Source organism: Phalacrocorax carbo, chromosome 3, assembly GCF_963921805.1.
Source record: "Phalacrocorax carbo chromosome 3, bPhaCar2.1, whole genome shotgun sequence".
NCBI classification, from domain to species: domain Eukaryota; kingdom Metazoa; phylum Chordata; class Aves; order Suliformes; family Phalacrocoracidae; genus Phalacrocorax; species Phalacrocorax carbo.
The window spans coordinates 40,335,051-40,355,671 of NC_087515.1; the positions used below are offsets into that span (position 1 = coordinate 40,335,051).

The 20,621-nt window shown below is 44.0% G+C and overlaps 2 long non-coding RNA genes across 2 annotated transcripts in view; one reads left to right on the top strand and one right to left on the bottom strand.

Annotated features, from left to right (window-relative positions):
* Positions 1–20,621, top strand: part of LOC135312523 (uncharacterized) — a 260,498-nt gene that overhangs the window by 236,048 nt on the left and 3,829 nt on the right. The window contains exons 18-19 of the long non-coding RNA XR_010372091.1: positions 2,987–3,228; positions 7,913–8,008. This is a non-coding gene — a long non-coding RNA (uncharacterized LOC135312523). The remainder of the gene's footprint in view (positions 1–2,986; positions 3,229–7,912; positions 8,009–20,621) is intronic.
* On the bottom strand, positions 14,213–16,209 carry LOC135312842 (uncharacterized). The gene is made up of 3 exons (XR_010372464.1): positions 15,938–16,209; positions 15,092–15,255; positions 14,213–14,364 (listed from the first exon to the last, which is right to left on the bottom strand). It is a non-coding gene; the product is annotated as an uncharacterized LOC135312842 (long non-coding RNA).

The following is a 20,621-nucleotide window of genomic DNA, read 5'->3' on the forward strand; positions in this document are numbered from 1 at the left end:
GCAAAAAAGTCCACAGAAATTGCATAGTAGGTAAAGTTGAATCTGGTATACAGAAAGGAAAATAGAAGGGAGAGGAAAGTGGAATTTGAAGAAGTGAAGTTAAGTGAAGCTGCTCAGTTCAACAAGCAGGCTTGGGAAGTTTTCCTTTTGCCCACTTAATTTTTCTTGCTTTTGTAGATTCTTTAGTGTCTGCTACTGTGGCTGGGAGTTACAGAGCTATTTCAGCCCATCTCACCCTGGCTGCAATATGGCATGCAGCACACATGAGAGGGAGGGCGAGGGCAGAGAGGAGGGGATGATGAAGGGTTTATTAGTATAAACAACAACAGGGGCATAGCAAGAGTTTTTGAACAACAATCCAAATCACGTTATCGACAGCATCTAGAGACCAGTCCACATCTTTATTGGCATTGCTCTTGCTGCAGGAACATGGCCAAGTTTGTCCCAGCATCCGAGCTAGTCGTCTTTGTCAAAGTTTTTTTTTTCTGGACAGATAAGGCACTGTTTATAGCACACTTAAAAGCAATAGCTGAAGAGGACAGAGGCTTTACCACTTTGATATGCAAAAGACAACAAATTTTCTGTATATATGGGGGAGCTAATCCTCCTCTTGCTGAAGCCTTTTGGAAGATTCCCAGTGATTTTGCAGAGGCTTTGCATTACAGCCAGCTTTTGCTTTTTTTCTTCTTTTTTTTTTTCCTTCCCCTCTTGCAAAATGTCAGGAATAAATATTTTGATTCCAAATGGCACTGCAGTGCCTCGAAGCACTATGGTCTGGGCCCCTTTCCCCAGCAGCCTCCGGCGCTTTTCCCGGCGGCGAGGCATGCAGTTGGAGCAAAACCCTTCAGTGAGTGCAGCCGCACTAGGGAGTTGCCAAAGCACTGCAGAGCAAGGCCATCATCAGCTATCAGACAAGCTGTTTTATACATTCAAAACTAAAAAAATATAAGTTTAGTTGATTCGGTGAACTGCTGGGGAACCTGCGTGCTGTTTGCAATGTGCCTACTAGAGAATAAAGCATAAAAAGTCATTTTAGAGATAGATAATTTTAGATTATTTCAGGTTGTCTGGGTATGCCAGCTCAATGGCAATAAAGCCAGCAATCACTGCTTTATACCAACTAGCCAAATCTGGATTGGTTACACTGCCCTTGCCCCAGAAGGAGTTGGCAGGCAGGCAGAGAGGAGGATCGCTTTACTGCAAGCAGGAGAGAAACCGGGCTTGTGAGTAGTGGCTGCAAGAAAAGCCTCTTAAAAGAAGTGTTGAATTTTAATGACAGCGGCTCATAATGTGTGAGAGGGAGAATGCTGTTATGCCTAAGTGGACTTGCTTACCTGTTGAGCCTGGGAGCTGTTGTGAAGCCTTGTAGTCTGTATCATGGGATTCAGCACGCCTTGGAACAGTGTTCTAGTAGTGGGTCATCTTTATACACCCAGCATGTGCCCATACATATAGATAGATAGAAAAATAGATAGACGGACAGACAGACATATGTGTGTGTGTTTAAATCTGTATATGCATGTATGTTTATAGACACACTGCATATTGTTGAATATACATGCTATACCTATGTATGCATACATACATAGCTGTGGATGTTGTCTACGTAGACTTTAGTAACGCCTTTGATACTGCCTCCCACAGTATCCTCCTAGAGAAGCTGGCAGCTCATGGCTGGGACAGGTGTACTCTTCGATGGGTAAAAATCTGGCTGGATGGCCGAGCCCAGAGAGTTGTCATGAACGGAGCTAAATCCAGTTCGTGGCTGGTCACAAGCGGAGTTCCCCAGGGCTCAGTGTTGGGGCCAGTCTTGTTTAATACCTTTATCAATGATCTGGATGAGGGGATCAAGTTTGCAGATGACACCAAGTTGGGTGGGAGTGTCGATCTGCTCAAGGGTAGGAAGGCTCTGCAGAGGGACCTGGACAGGCTGGATCAATGGACTGAGGCCAGTTGTATGAGGTTTAACAAGGCCAAGTGCTGGGTCCTACACTTGGGTCACAAAAACCCCATGCAATGCTACAGGCTTGGGGAAGAATGGCTGGAAAGCTGACCGGCAGAGAAGAACCTGGGGGTGTTGGTTGACAGCTGCCTGAACATGAGCCAGCAGTGTGCCCAGCATCCTGGCTTGTATCAGGAATAGTGTGGCCAGCAGGAGTCGGGAAGTGATCGTGCCCCTGTACTCGGCACTGGTGAGGCCGCACCTCAAATATTGTGTTCAGTTTTGGGCCCCTCAGTACAGAAGGACATTGAGGTGCTGGAGCGTGTCCAGAGAAGGGCAGCAAAGCTGGTGAAGGGTCTGGAGAGCAAGTCTTATGAGGAGAAGTTGAGGGAGCTGGGGTTGTTTAGTCTGGAGAAGAGGAGGCTGAGGGGAGACCTTATCACTCTCTGCAGCTATCTGAAAGGAGGTTGTAGTGAGGTGGGTGGTGGTCTCTTTTCCCAGGTTACTAGCGATAAAATGAGAGGAAACGGCTTCAATCTGCATCAGGGGAAGTTTAGATTGTATATAAGGAAGAATTTCTTAACTGAGAGAGTGGTCAGACATTGGAACAGGCTGCCCAGAGAGGTGGTAGAGTTGCCATCCCTGGAGGTGTTTAAAAGATGTGTAGATGTGGCACTTCAAGGCATAGTTTAGGAAACGTGTTGGGTTGATGGTTGGACTTGATGATCCTAGAGGTCTTTTCCAACCTTAACGATTCTATGATTCTATATATGCTTAGGCTTTTGTACATTTTTATGAGACAAACAAAACATAAAAAAGAACTAAAAATGTATATAATGTAGATAGATACATAACAAAATATAATAAATATACATATTTAAGTACATCTTGAGCTTTTGCATATATACAAATTTATATATGAAACAGTTTTATAGGTATTGCACCTTTTCAGATAACAAAGGATGAGCCAGATTATCTAATGTTCATAGTGGATAATTGCTACAAAGCAAATCAGAGCAATCAAATTATCCTCCTTGTATATAGGTGGATTTAAAGAGGCTGCCTCAGTGGTATCATGACCAGCCTCCCCAAGAGGACTTGTGCAAGTGGTGCTTGGAAATGTCCTTGGAGTGATGGTCTTTGGCTTTAAAAAGTGGCCAGGCTGCCTCGGTGGGATGGAAAGGAGCAGACCTGGGGGTGCAGCCAGCACCTGACACCCACAGCATCCATCACCCTCCAGCTCTCTGAGAGCAAGTGGGGTTTCAACATGTGAACGTCAGCTTTAGGTATGTTTGAAAGTTTAAAAATGAATCATCATTTGGTAATAGTCCTATCTCCTAAATGCTTCTAATACACTTATTATCACATCATTTAACTATCCAGAGTGATACTAGGAAATGTCAGTCTCCTGCCAAAAGAATGTGAAGTGCATTTTCTGGCTGCAGCATTAAGTTGCTTTCTGGGGTTACTAAGGCTTGATGACTGTCTTCCAGTTAAAGCAGAAAGAGATTGCCTTCTCCTGCCAAAGAGGGTAAAGCAATATTTGTCCTGATTTCTGCTGGCAATCCTTGGCATGCTGTTTGGAGTGGCTGGTGCCCTGCGCCTCTTAATTTCACTCAAGAAAAGAGACATGATAATGGGGGGTGGGGGGAGGCAGGGGGAGGAATAATGAGAAAATTGATAGTGCTTCTGAAAATCCAGTGGGTATCTCTGACTTCAGCTGTGTCACTTGCCTGATGCTGAAAGCTAATCCTAAGCCTGGTTGTCACAGGGATAAACCCAAACCACCAAACCAGGCTGATGCAAGCAACTTGCAGCGACAGCCCAGGCACAGCCTCCAAGGCAGCAGGTTTTGCCAAAGCCCAGCTCAGGCAGATGCTCCGTACTGTCCCTGCCGTGAAAAATGAAAAGCAGAGCTTATAATGTCGTACAGACTTGAAAAAATGGGGAGGAGAAGCTTGTTAATAGGGACCAAAATTATGCTATGCTTCTCAGGAAACAGCATGATGCTCCTTCCCCGTGGTATTTGGCTCCTCCACCGTGTGCCCACGGGTGCAGTGAGCTGTGCGGTCTCAGCTGCAATGGTTCCTTCACCAGAGGACCTCTCCTGGCCTGTGCGGCACAGGAAGCTTTCTTTTTCCCCTCAATTCCTGGTGTTTGAGGTCTTAATTTGTCAAGCCCTTGCTTTGGGGCAGGAGGAAAACACAGCCCTGTGACAGCGATGAGGGATGCCCGTCCCTGCAGACAGGAGCAGGGAGGGAGCAGTGAGCTGTTCCCAATGCTTTTCAGATGCCCCCATTGAATGAGAGAGGGGAAAAAAAACCTAGAGATGTCAGAAATGCCAACACTGAAGGAAAGAAAGAATGAAGGGAAAAGCACACACACATCTGCAGCTGATTTAGCTGTATAAATAAATGGTAGGTTCCTTTGGCACTCCCAGCACAAATAATTAAATGGTGCGTTTGGGTTCTAGGACACCATTGACCAAAAAATATATATAGATATGAGAAAGAGTATGTGTGTGTGTGTATTTATGATGTATATATTTGTCCCGAATCACATGTTTATCTTTTTTCCCCCCTATGCAATTACAAATTAATTAATAACCGTGCATCTGAAATGAAAGCAGGGCAGGGAGTCTGGACAGAGCTCTGTGTCAGACTGTGCATGCAGGGAGCTGGGGGCTGCTGTGCTTGGAGTGAGGTCGGGGGTCTGGTTTTATTTAGGGGCATGCCTCGGCAGTTTTAAGACAACACAATGCAATTACCCCAACCACAAAATGTCTTGTGAGAGCCCAATGGTCCCTGATGCCACCAGGAAGGGGGATGCCAGGACCGGGCCAGCCCTGGCTGAAGCCTCCCCGGTGGAGCTGTCAGGAGTCACCTCCCTTCCCACACAGCCCCCAGGTGTTAAGGGAAACTTAACTTCATATATATCTGCCAGACCCAGGGATTCATCTCCCATAACTACATTTTTCTCTCCACTGGAGGTGTACAGCTGAGGATGGGCAAGATGGGTACTGGCATCCTGGACTTGAAAAATGTCCTTTCTTCCTCTTAAGAAAGCCTGGCCAATGCTGAGAACCTGCTGCCCATATTCAGGCAAAGGTCCCTTGGCACTTTTTCTAAGGAGCAATGGAGACATCAAGCCTTATATGGATTCCATTATTATTTTGTTTATTGTGTTGTTGTTTTATGAGGCACTCGAGGCCTACAGGGAGCAGGAAGGCGCTACCATCTAAACTGGGGTGTGGAGCAGAGGAGGCACGTCGAGGCTGCCTGGTATCAGGGAGTGATTTCATCTGGAGCCCTATTGTGGCGGGAAAACAATTCCTGTTTACCAACAGGCCCACTGTTGTGCTTCCAGGGCCAGAGGAAATCTGCGGCTGAGTAGGGTTGCACAATTGCTGGTGTGGTCCCTGCCAGAGCCCTTGGCTCCACGAAGCATGAGCAGGCAGGGCTCAGCGTGGCATGTGTGTACTGACATACCTTGGCAAGGCAACCTGAACTGAGCCATGCAGCCCCAGGCTGTTACTATTTTACTGTGAAAATGGGGGGACTGATCCATGCTGAAATACACCCTCCCCTACTTGCTTCCCCCCCCCGTTGCATTAACTCGAGGGTCCCTGGGCCAGTGCAGCGTGTGGCCGTACAAGCAGTGGTACGAGTGCTGTGTGGGGCACAAGCAAGAAGAGGGCAAGCAAGCTTATTATTTTTTAAGCTGGACTCCAAGTAGGTGATGTTAACAAACAGGCATTTGTAGGTCAAGATGGTAGGTGGTGTTAAAGTGTTTCAGTCTCCTTGTCTCTTTCCCAGACTTCTTCATCCAGCATTTAGGCCATCTATATGCAAATCCGAGTGCCTCAGGCTTCCTCCTCTTCCCTCTTCTCATTTCACCCCATCCACTTTTAGAATGGGCATTCAATTTTAACCTGTGGACTAGGGATGGAGCAGCTTTGCAGGGAATGTAAAGCGAGACGATGCTAAATCATGAAGCAAGGTAGCTCAGACGATGCTGCCAGCATCTCTAAACTGAACCCTCAAAACCCTCCAAGCCAGATATGCTGTGTGTCCAGAAAAGAAATCTGCAGCTGGTGCCTATCCACAAAAGGGCATGGGGTCCCAGCTAGGCAAGGAAGGTTGGAGGGTCAGTAGACTCCTCAGTGGCTTCATAGACCCTACACAGCCCAGTTACACATTGTCTGTGGGGCTGTGGCAACTCCTGAACACTCTAGGCTGGGTTTTAAGAGGGATGTAGGCATAACATTTAATATTACACGAGTGACAATGTGACTAGAGCTCATGCAGCTACAGCCATGCAAATCCTGTCTAGAGCAAGCTATGTCAGTGATCTAGGATTTACCTGCATCTCAGGAGGGTTTCATTGCCTATCCTGAGTTTCCACAGCTGTATCTACCCATGCTTGAAACTAGTGCAGATATGTCCCTGGCTGTACAGCAGCAATATCCACCAGTTCCTCCAGCACGTAGATCTCTTTGCTTGCCATCCTCCCTCTTCTTCAACCACCCCATCTCCCTCTGGCGGGATGCAGCCCTTAGGGTTATCATTACTGGTCCTGCCCCAAACCTCAGTGCTGGAGGATGACAAGTGCCCTGATTTTTCAATATCTCTTTTGAAAACTTGGAAACAGGGCTACATATGAGCTTGTCTGCACTGTGGCAATACTAAACCAATGCATCTCTCCCCACCCCCTTAGGACTTCACTGCATGCAAAGAGAATGGGACAACCCTGACAGGACAAAACAGTCAAAAATGCTTTTAATTCACTTCCCAGTATGGTGTGTGGTCACCAAAGAGGGACTGAGAGCAGCGTTCAAGCCTCGTTGTTCTCTCTCCATAAGGGCATTTATTGCAGTCCCCTGTCCGAGCGGAGCGACACACACTCCTGCAGTGTCATGCCAGAATTTCTGCAAATATCATGTGATTTATGCACATGTGCAACTTTGTAGTTTGGGTTTGGGTTTGGGTTTTTTGTTTGTTTTTTTGTGTTTTGTTGTTGTTTTTGTTGTTGCAGGCTGCTGGCAGATCTGGTACTATTCCCTCAGCCTTTTAGAGTGTACACTGAGCCATTCCCAGTCAGTTGGAGCTTTTCCACAAGATGGTACTCAGCCCAGTCTGTAATTGAAACAGGGCACGAATGCTCCCGGGGAAGGCAGACACCAGCCAAAGAACCAGGCCGTAATAGTCAGAGATATTTAATATACAAATAAGTTGTTTCATAAATATCTTATAAAAACTGTAATTTACTTCCCAATATTTTAGCAGATTATCTTAATGCAAACAGCAGATGTATTTCAGAACGACGAGACAAATGTTTAGTGAAATTAAAGTTATTCATGTGCAGTCACACAGGGAATATTTGCATGATATTTTACTAATTGCTCCAAAATCTGACTTGTAGCTAATAAACAAACAGGGGGAAAAAATAAACGAACAGAAAGATTAGCTCCAGGCCTCTCTTTTTAAGTTCTCTGAGTCTTTCTTCAACTGCTCAACTTTTTTTCTGTGGCAGCCTGGGGTTCTGTCCCAGTCTCCCAGTCTCTCTTCTCAGGCCCATTATCCTTTTGCAGGCTCCTAGTTTTCCCCTGGTAACTGGATTTCTTCTGAAAGTGGCTTGATTTTCTCCTTCCCTTGGAGTCCAAACACCCTTCCTCAGTCTGAAATTCTGCCTGCTCCAGTTTTGTATTGCTTGGCTGCAGTCAATGAGGCTAATTTCAAATTGTCAAATTTCCTTAAGCATTTTGGGGAAATACTTTGCTATTTTACCTGGCGCAGAGGTTGCCCTAAATAGGATTAGCCATACAGAAAACCCAATGCAAAAGGAGTGGATGCTTTTTTAGTGGTCAGGAATTCAGACTTGGGTTACTTTAACCTTCTCTTACAAGTTTCAAGTTACAGCAGCAAGAATTGAGTTGTAGTTGCTGATTGTTATGACATTATTTTATGTCAGGTCTATTTATTTGCCCTCCTGGAAAAGAGAATGTATTTTGAGACGTCAAAATATTTTGTTCGCTTTCATTCGATTGCAAGAGGAGCCTTAGGTGAGGTAAGAAAAATGTATGTTTATCAAAGTATTGTTGCATGGTAGATGGCTATTTATATATATTTCGTACTCCCAAACTGATGGAATGCTGAGGGTGCAAAAAAATCAAGCAGTGGGAAGACAGCAAAGGTCAGGATTAAAATTGATGCATCTTATATAGAAATCCCATTGACTGCAGGAGCAAGTGAGCTGCCACACTGGAAAGAGAAGTCCTCAGTTTCACAGTGTAGCAGCTGCTTTTTGCCCGAGGTACTGGAGTATCTAGAAACAGTGTGTCTCTTATCATCCTTCTGGCAGTCGCTGTAGGTGGATAGGAAATGCACTTTTTTTACATGACTTATACAAGCTAAGGGGAATTTTTTTAAGCGTCTGAGCCTTTAGGTTCCCAAATCACATTGTAAGTCATGTCCCTAACACTGAAAATATTCCCTGTTGAGTTGGATTCTGGAGGAGAGTCTGGGAGGTGAATATGCCTAGCCACTGTTTGGGCACTTCATTGTCTAGACAGGTCAGTGAGGGCCACGAAAGCTCAGGTGCTCGCTCACTGGCGATGCAAATGCTGCTTTCTTCCAGCATAAAGCCACAGCAGGGGGTTTAAACCTGCAAATTATGTTGCTGGGCTTTGCTCAAGAATTGCTGACCATAGCGGAGACATAGGGCTACAAGCTGCCGTTCCCCACAGTTTGTGCCTGGACAGCACACTGGTTTGGTTGGGGCATTCATCAAGTCCCAGTGATCAGCCTGATGTGGGATGCACACGTCCTCTTAGCTCATATAATGTGCATTTGCAGGATCCTTCTTCGGATGCTGGCCAGTATTTGCATTTTGACTGGCATTTTCCTGGTGGTTGTGAAGTGCAGGTGGATGGGATGCTGAACTAAATGCACAGTTAGGTGCTAAGGAGTCCATAAATATATATATTCAATAATAAGATCAGCCGTACATCCCAAATGGTCCTCTGAGTTTTGCTAAAGTACCTTAGTAGGGTCAGTTCTCCTCTAACCTGATTTTCTTTTTTTTCATTTGGAACAAGCAAGGTAACACAAAAGGAGGCGGGTACATTATCTGACTAAATAGCAGAAGCGAAGGGGAGAACAGGGCATTGTTGTTGATATTCTTTTTTTCTTTAAAAGAGGGGGTTTCCATTCCTGAAGTTTACATTTTGAACTCACTAAAGTCGTTCTTTGGCCTCTCCCAGCCGCAGGTCACCACAGGAATATGTAAAAAGGAAATGTTTTCTTTTAACAGAGTTGAACAAAATACATGAAACACACCCTTGCTACTGCATAACATTCCTTAAGTTAAATCTCAAAACCCAGCATAACCTTTTCTTTTTCTTCCGCCCCCCCCCCCCCCCCCCCCCGGTCTTTTATTTCATTGAAAAGAGCCCAAAGTATAATATTCTTTCAGGAAGCATAAATCGTATTGCTGGAAGTAATAGCAGTCTCCTAAGCAAAATCCCATAGGGCTCACGCCAGTCCGCTTTCTGAAAAGCTGCATTCAAGTACATCCAGTGTTGCCTCTTTCCCAGCGGGCATCCCGAGCGCTGTGCTCATGGTTGTGCACGGGGAGCTGCGGACAATGCCAAAGCAACTGGATTGTCTTGCATTAGGGTTTTCCTGATGTTTCGGCCTATGGGCAGTCCTGGGTCTTGGGAGAAGCTGTCAGACTCCTGCCCAACGATCCTAATTTTGGTCCCTCTTCTTGCCTTTCAATATGCATGTGTAACTCCCATGAATGTAAATAAAAGTTATATACATGCATGGAGGAGGAAATACATGCATTTATCTTGGCTCAAGACAAGCAGCATCTCCCCAAGGAGCTACTTAGGAGGTTATTGAGAAGCCAACAGCAAAGTGCGGTGGGCTGTACCTTCCTACATGTGTGTTGCAGAAATTATTGGCGTGTTGCTGATGTTTATGGCGAACAAATAGTTTATTTCTGGGCTAAGAAAGATTCCAGTGTAAATACTCAACTGGCAGCTAGCTGGAAGTTTGCCACTTGAAGTTAAAAGGCCCATGACCAATGGTGTCAGATTAACATTTCCAAGTTGGACAATGTACAAATGGTGTTCTTGGACTGGAATAGAAATAGATGAAAGTGGTCTACTGCAGTGCAAATAACAAACTGGCAACCAGCTGGTCACTGGAAAGAGAACATGCTATGGGAATATGCTTTCTGCAGAAACACTTTATTTTGGAGATAAGCATTAACAATAGGAAGATGAGGCTTGTTTAACAAGAACCATATGGTCTCATCCTGCTTTTATTTCGCTCAGTGGAAAGCCCTGATTGTCTTTTGTGAGTGTGGGATGGGGATTACGTATAATAAATAAGTAGTACAATAAATTGCCTGATCCACTGTTGCTCCTCAAAAGGTGTAATCAGATTATTTTTAAACCACGTGTTGATATTTCAGGAGACAATAACTGAAAGGCAACAGAATTAAAGGGGCTTGTTCAAAAACAACTTCTTCTGACAAAATAATCCAAGACAAAGATGCATTCAAGACAAAGTTATCAAACTGTGTGAAACCAATACAGCAACATTTCCAAGCTGGTAAGTGGAGAAACAGCGGAGGGGTTCATTAAAAACTAAACAAAACAAAACAAAACAAAACAAAACAAAACAAAACAAAAAAAAGTTCAGAGTTTTGTGGGGAGAAAACAATCACCTGTAAAAAGTAGCTCACATGCAGATGGGGAATAAGGCAGGGACTTTGCTGGGGTAATGGCCATGTCCTAAAAGCACTGGCTTACTTTTTTAAGTAGGTACATGGTCTATTCTGTTAGCAACATAATTAAAGGTAACATAATTCAGAATTGTAGTTTCAGTATAGTCACCAAATTGATTCATTGATTGGGGGGGGGGGGCGGGGGGAGGGAAAAGAAAAAGCAAGCCAAGGGATTGCAGGCTCAGTGGAAAATCCTGTTTTGGGAACTTTTCAAAGATGTCAAACATCATCTTGAATTGTTTACTTTTATGGGTAGGAAGTAAAAAAGAAGTGAGGTAAGAGTGGAAATGGCACTCTTACCACAGTTGGAAGGTCGCAGTAAAACCGATACAACTCAACGTGGCAAATTCATTTTTAAATCTGATTTTGTGGGATTTTTTACAGTGGCTAAGGTTTGTTAGTTTGGTCACAAAAAACCAGCATTATCAAGATTATTATCAAGAAAAATCAAGATTTGAACATGAAAAAAATATGGTTCATTTATACAGAAACTCATGTCTTCCTTTGGAAATAAGTACTCATTCGCATTGATTTCCATGTGTCTGAAGACAGCTTGTAACACTCAAGGATATCAAAATTACATTATGTTACATACTTAGATACATCGTATTTCTAACTCTGCTGATTTTGCTCCCAGAGTTAATTTTTTCCCTCTTTTTGCTTTAAAATACAGCAAATACTTCAAGTGGAGGGAAATGATGCAGAATTTTGAGCACACGTAGATTCATATGTTCAGTTTGACTGTCTTAGTTCATCTCCTCTGTTCACTTTGAACACCGCTTCCTCTTCCCTGTCCCCAGGACTTGTCTTCCCCCTTGTCTTTACACTGATAGCAAAACAGCCTTAAACCATTTCTGTGTTTCTTTTGGGTTCCTGATGCCTGCCTCAACACTTCCATTTAAAAAACACTGAGTCCCCAGCCCAAATTTCTGCAGTTTGGAAATTGTTCGAGGCAGCCCAACGCTGAAAGCGATCCCACACTAGCTGGTTGTGATCATGATGGAAGTACATGCCAAGTGTGGTCCTGATCCAAGGCTCCTTGAAATATTGGTAGATTTCTCCTGGGTGGCTGAGGGCAGGCTGCACACAGGTGAGCCCTGGTGGAACAGCATTTTGGATGTCAACACCGTCAGGATTCACTTTTTCTAAGTTTCCAGCAATTCCCTGATACAAGGGAATGAGAGGAGACTTAGACTCAGTGTCCATTTATAGAAGCAGTATTAATTTGGCAATATTGCCAATAAATAAACAGCCCCTAAAGAGTGGGACCATGCCACCCCATGGTCTAGCTCCCCTAAAGCTGGGGAGAACTCTCTTGATTTCATCCCACTTACTCCCTCGCTTTTCTTTTCCCTAAGCAGCAGGGATAGCTGAAGAAGCCTGTCATCGTTTCATTGCTGTTTCTAATAAACACATATGGTGATGCATGTAACAAGAACAACAGCAAGTCGCTATTGTTCAGTGCACAGCCATATGTGGGCTGTCCAGCAGCTCGGCAGCTGCATCGTGAGTGCTCAGGAATGTCGATAGCCCAGAGAGAAAGGAATGATTTTTAAGGGCTCTGAGCCTCACAAATAGTGCGTCTGCTTTACATACCGCTGTTGCTAAAACAAATTCTGACCATGGTGTGCCAAAAGCATAGATGCAGCGTTAGTCATTGCAGAAGTTTATAAGGTGATTAAATTGTTAGCAATTGCAATGCAGAGGCTGAGAAATTAGCTGCAACCATGTGGAAGGGAGCTTTCCAAAACAACAAAACAAAACAAACACACATATATATAAAAAATATATATGTATATACATATATATATGCATCTGTATGTGTGTATTTATACAGTTAGTCCTTTTTTTTTAATATCACAAACTCAGGCACTCGCACATCTAGTACTTCATATAATAAAAACTTTGACCCCGGCACTAATCCATATTTATTTTATCCCATTGTGCAAGGTTGAAAGGCATGCGATTCACCAATAGTTTGTTCTCCATTAGCTGCATTTCCCTCTGGCCTCGTATGGCTCTGCTTGGGCTGCATGATGCATACTTGAGTGATGCAGAGGCAGCCCAAACGTGATGGTTGGGATGCCTTGTGTACATCTGTGTTTCTAACACTCTTCTTTTCCTGATGCCATATTTACCCAGCAACCTGACTGAAAATGAGCAGCCCATCTGTACATCTTCGTTCTTCCATCAGTGTGTTTTGGGGGGAGAGAGACTGTGATTGAGGGAAAAGAGAAATAAAACTTAAAAGCAGGCAACATTTTTTCAAATTTGGACAAACACAGGCATGCAACCATATCTTTGTTTAAGCACTTGAATAATTTAACTGTTTGTGTGTGTGTGTGTATGAGATGCTGAGAACCTACTGTAAATAAGAGGAGAAAGTTGTAAGGGATCCAAAAATCAACTACTTGGATAGGTCTCTGAGCATGGATTTTAGAAGTCTGATTTAAATATTAAAGTGCAAATGGTTTTGGTTAGTGTTTCTAATGCATGGCAGGAAGTCCTGGGTCTTGGACTCCTTTTGCATATATAGCCCTCACACACACAGTCTTCATGGCACACAAATTACCTGTGTAATGGGACTTGATTTGAGTAACCCGTAAGGCCCTGGGAAGAACCACATCCAGGTGTTGACAGAAACCATAGACCAGCTCAGACTGCCAAAATCCACAACTGATTTTGCCCAGTAAATGAAACCACAAACATTTGCACACTCAGATATCCCAACAAAAAGTAAATATTCTGCATTACATACTGTTCAATATTATACACAGTAGCACAAAAAAAAAAAAAAAAGAAAAAAAAACCATTTAACTTCTATTTACTCCATATCAGGCAGTTCTTTCCAATGGTTAAAGCTGAAATGCCCACACTGACTTTCCTTGAAATAAGGAAGGGCCAGATTTTCCCCCACGACAGACATACATGGCTCTCGGTTCCTCCTGAGGGTTGTGGCAGGACTTCAAAAAAACCCCACACCAAGGCCTGCTTTTCAGACATCCCCAGCATCCCCCAGTTCCTGTTGACTTGTAAGCAACATGCAGCTTGAGGTTTTGCTCGTTCCTCAGCTGAATCTTTCAAAACTCGTGATTTCTCAGCATGAGTCAGTTTTATGTAACCCCAGCTTGCATTCCTCCAAACCCCTCCTGAGCTCGGGGCACTCTGACAGCCAACCTCAAATTCTTCAACCTCACAGCTGACAACTTTGGTCCTCCAGCGGCAGTATGACAAGCTCCTCACACTGCTCCTGTGGGGGTTTGGGGCCCCAGCATGGCTCTCCTGGGCACTGTGGGGACCAAGGGTGGAAGAAAGTTGGACCGATGGTAGGAGCTCCACTCCCAACGGGCAAGATGTTGAGCTTTCCTGCAACAGAAATGCCCATTGCTGGTTTTGTTCAGGTGGGGGTTTTTTTTTCCTTCCCTGCAGCAACATCAGTTTTATCCATGCCCCTGCCAGAAAAAAATATTTTTCATGTAAAAGTGGTAGGAAGGGAGGACACTAATTTGGTGGATCCCACTTGCTGTTGGTCCTCTGCAGACACCTCAAATGGCAGCTTCAGTTCACACCCCTGGCACCCTGCTTCAACCTGAAGGCAGCATCCTGAAGGTGGGCACCTAAACAAGCTTGAGAGGTGGATTATTACACCATAATTATTTTTAAACCATTATCTGTAAATGCACTGAAATATATAGCAGCAGATAAAAACAGTGAGAGAAGGTGGGAAGCTAAACCCCATTTTTGATTCTATCCTGGCTGATTTTCCCTTGAGAGGTGGAAAATCCTGTGATGCTTCCTCTGGCAGCTTCCCATGCCCATTTTGCTGGGGAACTCCTGGATGGCAGGATAAATTGTCACCAACCTCTTGGCGTCAGCACAGCTCTCCCATTCCCACCCTGGGGCAGCCAGGAACCCTCCTACCACTCGCAGTAAGAAGGATGCCCATTTTGGTCGGTCACCCTGTCCCCACCATAGCCAGACAGGAGTCAGCAAGGAGCACTTACATTCCTGATGCACAATTTCTTCCTCCTCTCTGTTGGAGGGAAAAGTGCCCTTTTACATTTAGCCAGTGCCTACCATCTCTCTCCCTACAGGCAGTAGGAATCACAGCGTGGTAGAACCTAAAATGTCTCTTTCTCCCCAAAAAACAAAGCCCCAACTTAGTGGAGCAGGGTCTTGTGGATATTGAGTTGGAGACACTGCTTTATTGGAAATGCTTGATGATGTACGAGCATAAAGCCTGAGGTGACACTGGGGCTTTCGATACAATGTGGTGGGAAGTGGGTGGGAGGTATGGGGAAGCCGTGGGGAGGGCTGAGGTATCCCTGGTATTTTACGTGCAGCCATTCATACCAGACTTGGCTCTGCATACTGTTTGAAACATAGCCAATGCATCCGAGTCAATGAAACAAGTAGCTCAGAAGCACTTTTTGGGGTATTTTTCAGGTATTTTTGGCCTTTTTTTATACAAATGGCTGATCATTTGTCATGTGGGATGAGTACCTCAGATTTAGACCCTAGAAAGAAAGAGAGAAAAAAAAATTTAAAAAAACCAAACTGTACAATTTTCTAAAAATAAGTCTTCTGTCTTACTGTCTTTAGTTTTGTGTATGTGTGTACAAATTTATGCACTCAAAGCAAAAATACCTCCTGATGATAAAGTAGTCCACACAAGAAAGGCTTTACAATATCTAGAGAAACCATGCAGGAAAGTGGAGATTAAGCAAGGAAGAACACATGCCAGTCCACTCCACTAACCTACTTAGATCCTGCTTGGTAACAGCAAAATAACCTGCCATCTGATGCTCCAGATGCTGTGACCATGTGCTGGCACTATGCAGACCTTGGGTATGGAAGCCCTTTCCTAGCAAAATGATGGGATATTTCTTGTCCTTGTTCGTGCATACATTTTAAATACCTTTCTGTAGGGTCACGGCCAAGTTTTGTAGTTGTGGTGACTGTAGAATGTGAGGAACATGCACCACAACATTGGGATTCATCTCTTCTTCCGTGGCCACCCAACAAACCAGCACCTGTCTGAAGCTGGGGGTGTTGACATCTTAATTCCTCCAGGAAAAGCTGCGTTGACACATTTTTTTTCCCCAAACTATATCAGTTGGCCTTATAAAAGACATAACCTCTCCACATGTGTGTGCCTGGTCTGTACCAATACATAACATTTCAGTGTTGGCAGCCTACCTCATGTTGGCCATGTTATTTTTCCTGAGGAATTTGGGTAAAATCCTTTAGCAGCTTGCTTTTCCTATGGTCTGCTTTTGCTTTTTTCTCACTCAGACCTCAAAAGCAATCCCCTTGGATGTGGTTATATATATTTCACTGTAAGTGAAAGAGAACAAAACAAATAAAAACACGAGGCTCTTTCTTCATGTTGATACTTTCTTCAACCTTTCTATTGAGGACTTCCAACTGCAATTGTCGTCGTATAGTAAGCACTCTGAATGAATTTATTGATGGTAGCTGGAAAAAAAGGGGAAAAAATGAATTAAATCCCTTGAGACAGAAAGTATGTTATGAACTTCCCCAAGTTATTTGCAAACGTTTCTGCCAATATCAATAAATCCCTCAAATTTCAGGATAGGCTACATTAATTACAGGATGGCATTATGTATTTAAAGGTTGCCGAAAGTTATATCTGTGATCAGTCATGTTTGAACTGCACATTCACGTGAAATATTTGTTATTTTAATACAAAGGCATGCACGCGAACAGCACTAGCATCCATGATGTTTTAACAGGCTTTTATTAGTTCATACTCTCCTTGTAATCTTGTTTTACAGTATGTGCATTCAATGTGTTTGTGTCTATGCTCTTCATGCACACATCGCAGGATGCCAAAACATCCTTCTGCTTCCTTGTTTCCAACCACTTAGTCAGGCACTTGAATGCTTTCCAAATCTTGTTAAAAACCAGAAATAGTGCTATCACTTCTTGTTGGAGTGCACAGAAAGGGGCGGATGAAGAGGGCAGTGGGAAGGTAGAGGAGGAGGTTGAATGGCTGGGAAGGGGGGGGATCTTCATGGGTGAGCTCAGAAGACCCTCATTGTTGCAATGCCCAGACCTGATCTGGGGCTTCCCACTGCCTTGCTGTGAAAGGCAGAGGTTTTGGTTCACTTGCTGGATGGAAAAGTACCGCAAAGATGCTCCTTGTACATTACCTCCAATTTAAAAAGTTCCTGCCCAAAAATGACAGGGATTTGTCTGAGCTGACGTGGATTCATGTTTAAATTTTAAACTATCCTTTTTTTGCTAGGAAAATTTGAAGAAACATTGCGGGGGGACGGAGCGGCATTGTATGAGTAAAATAGATTTAAAGATCAACTTTATTTTATTCACTTTTTTTTTTCCCCTGAAACTAAACTAACTAGCTCCTAAGATTGTTCAAAGAGATTCAGTCAGGTACAGTCTTGCTGGGTAACACTGGGATCATGTAATGTGGATGGTCCTGGTATCACCAGAACACATACTCACTGCTTTTACCTTTTTATTCTGATTAGACTAGATGTTTTCTTGTATGTATCTCTTAGGCAAAGACGCATCAATATTGGTAGGAGCCTGGATATTGTGCTGTAATAAAAAAGAGCAGTATTCATGAGTATTGATTAACTGGATGCTCATGACTGAAGGGAGCAGTGGACAGTATTTTCCCTTGGATTGCTCTTGCAGATGTGGATTTTCTGATGTCTGCTGATGGCTGAGTTCATCCCACAACTGTTGCCATTGTGGGAGGCAGCCATGGTTGCCTTAGTTCCCTGTCTCCGTGAGGTGGGAACATCTGTCCAGTTTGACTGCAGTCACCCAATGGGTTTAAAAGCATGTGTTGATGCAGGCATGTGCTCACACAACTGTGAATCCATGCGGAGAGTGATGAGAAGCCAGCCGCTATAGCCAGATAAAAATAATGTTGCCTTAGGAATCTTATGCTATGCCTGAGTGAGATGACTGCAAGGCTGCCACTGCCTCCTGAGAGAGGTTGGGATTTCAAATTCAATTAAGGAACATGCCAAGGAGTTGTGATGCAGCCATTGCTGGATGTCTACACTACAGCTCATGTTTGTTCATGGTCAGCAAAAAAGCTGGTCACATAACATTTATCAGATTATTTACTTGACATATCCCACACAATCTGGATATCTTATTTTACAGGGTTTTTTTGCCCAGTTGACAAGCTAGGCACAGGGCTTACTCATATAATTAACAAAAGTGGTCCTTAGACGGGTCTCGAGAGAAAGTTTAAGTCAAATGCCAGGTTTCTCAGCAGAGCAGCATCTGTGGCCCCAACCAGCCACATACCAAGGATATGGCCACATGCTGAGACTTCTGCTCATAGTGCCTCCGTGCAGACATGGCCTCCATGAAACATTGTGGGAGGTAAGAGCTATCCAAACCAAGTTGGGTGGCAGGAGTGCAGCTCCTGGGGGTTTGATGGCGTGTCAGACCACAGAGCCTTCCACCCTGTTACCAGAATGGGGTAAAAGAGCCACTTGGCAGGAAGAAAGAAGCAATTGTGTAGCTCTTTTGGGATGGTCTGCCCTCCTAGAGGCAGCAAGCCTCAGCTTTAGCCCTCAGGATGCAGAGGTGGGGAGAAATAGTGGCATATTTTTCACTTTGTAGAGGGTCTGGTTGGCTTGATGTCATGGGTTGGGTCTTCTTGCTCCTCCAAAAGCAAAGGACATGAGTGAGCCTCTCCTGTTTTGGGCCTGTGCTTGGTGCAGTAAGGATGGAGGACAGGTCATGCAAGCTCACATTAAATTGCATTTTTCAGCTGATTGGGTGTTTTTTTGCAGGAGAGCAACAACCCTGTGTACCTCAAGGCTGATGCAGTCTTGGAAAGTGAAATATATGTGGTCATGATGATGGAGGGGGAGGGGTGAGTGGGTGTAATCTCTTTCATAAGAAAACATGGTACATAAACACACAACACAGATTCAGGCCACATCTTCATTTAACCCATAAGAAGTTTGTGCAAGTGCAGAGAAGTCCAGGTTTTCTCCTCTCCTCCCCGCCCCCCCCCCCCCCCCCCCCCCGCAACGAAACATAATCCAGAGTTTATATCAGATGGTTTATGGGAGTTTATTGGAATATCCAACAGAGTTCATGTAGTGTGTCACAAGGTAAAGCCTGTTCATTGGTGATTTACAAGCAGTGTGTGCTGGTGTTACTGTAATTTATAGAACACAGATGGTCAGGGGGTGCCCCTGCTGACTTATAGCTGAATAAGAAGCTGAGCCCTGTGTGTCATCTGCTGCGGGTACCACCGACTTACTGACTTACTTCCCCAAATTAGCATTGACGGAGATCAGCCTTCAGACCCGGAGAGTCCCAAGACCTGTGTCTTGGAAGCTGGGGCTGTTTTGGGAGAGGAGAGTCTACAAATTATTAAGTCTGGGGAAAAACACCCAAAGCCTATCGAAATGGCACCAAAGGAAAATGGCTTTTTACAATAATAACTTCTCTTCTCAAGGCTGGTACTTCACTTGATGGGTTTTTGTCACCTGTTAAATGGAGAAGGAAGAATGTCTATCCCCTCCTTTCATACACACATCTAAGACAAACATCTCCTCTACAAAAATTTATATATATTCATAAATCTCCCTTGTAACGACCTCTAAGATAGATCCTGTCTTTGTTCTCATCATTTTACCCTTCTAGGTAATTACTCTTTAACTGTATTTTACTATGACTTTCTTTCTTGCGTCAAGTTTACCTAAATCTTTGCTTCTTTAAACCTTATTGAACAATTTTCTCTTTATTCTGGCACCTCTTTCTGATCCCCTGGGAGTTTGCTTCTGGTGGACGCACCAGGCAGAGGGAGGATAGGGCTGGCAGCACATCCCACAAAAATTGTCAGGAGATTTATTTTGTTTGCCAGGGGATTGGGCCCATTTTCGCTTTTAATTTCTCTGGTTAACAAGGTTCATCACGTCGCCTCATATTTCTCCCAGACGTGTTTTTGTCTTGCCGTGTGTGGCCTTGTCCTGTCTGCAGAAATACCATGGTGGTCTGCGGCAGGATCCGGCAGCCTTTGGAGGGACGTGCCAGATCCAGGGACGCCCAGCACTTGGCTCGCCCACTGCAGCAAGGTCATGCATTTCAACAAGGCACTGCCGATCCTCTTTTTAAAGGGCATTGATTATGTTTTGTTAAAATGGGCTTTGAACTCAGCTGACCCTTCGCCAGTAGGACATTTCAGGGTTTTTTTCTGCCTGGACCACACTTGACACCTGTTGGCAAACGCGGCTGCAAATGCCACTGAGAGAAACCCATGTCTGAGCTCAAAACTAACTGGGTTGATTTTTTTTTTCCCAAGAGTAAAGACATATGAGAATTTGGTGGCTTCTTTAGTTAATAAAAAGGAAAAGAAAAACAGCTTTGTTTTTCCTCATCAAGACAGGGGAAAAAAACACCCTATAGACAAAAGAAGCAGAAAGAGAGCTGGAATGGAAGTAAAATTGACAGCCTCTCAAAACTCAGGTGGCACTTTTCCTTTCCAGTTAATTACAGTTTTAATTACATGGCTTCTTGTGACTCCTTGATACCTAATAAACTAGGCTCTGTGGGGCGGCAAAGTTGAGTTTTGCTTGAACTGCAGGTGTAAGGCTCAGCATGAAACATAAATCAACTTCTTAAACATGTTCCCAGGGTGTGTTCAAGCTTTTTCTTCCTATTCGCTTGTAAAAATCACATCTTTTCACCATTGTTGGGGTAAAAAAAAAAAAAAAAAGATTGATGCTAAAACGCTGTGAGTATTACCTTTGTGTCTTTGGAAATAAAAATCCCCTTTTAGTAAGGAAAAAAGGCACTTTTTTTAACCTCAGATCTGATAAATATTAAAGGAGTGATGCATTACCCATATAGACCCTCT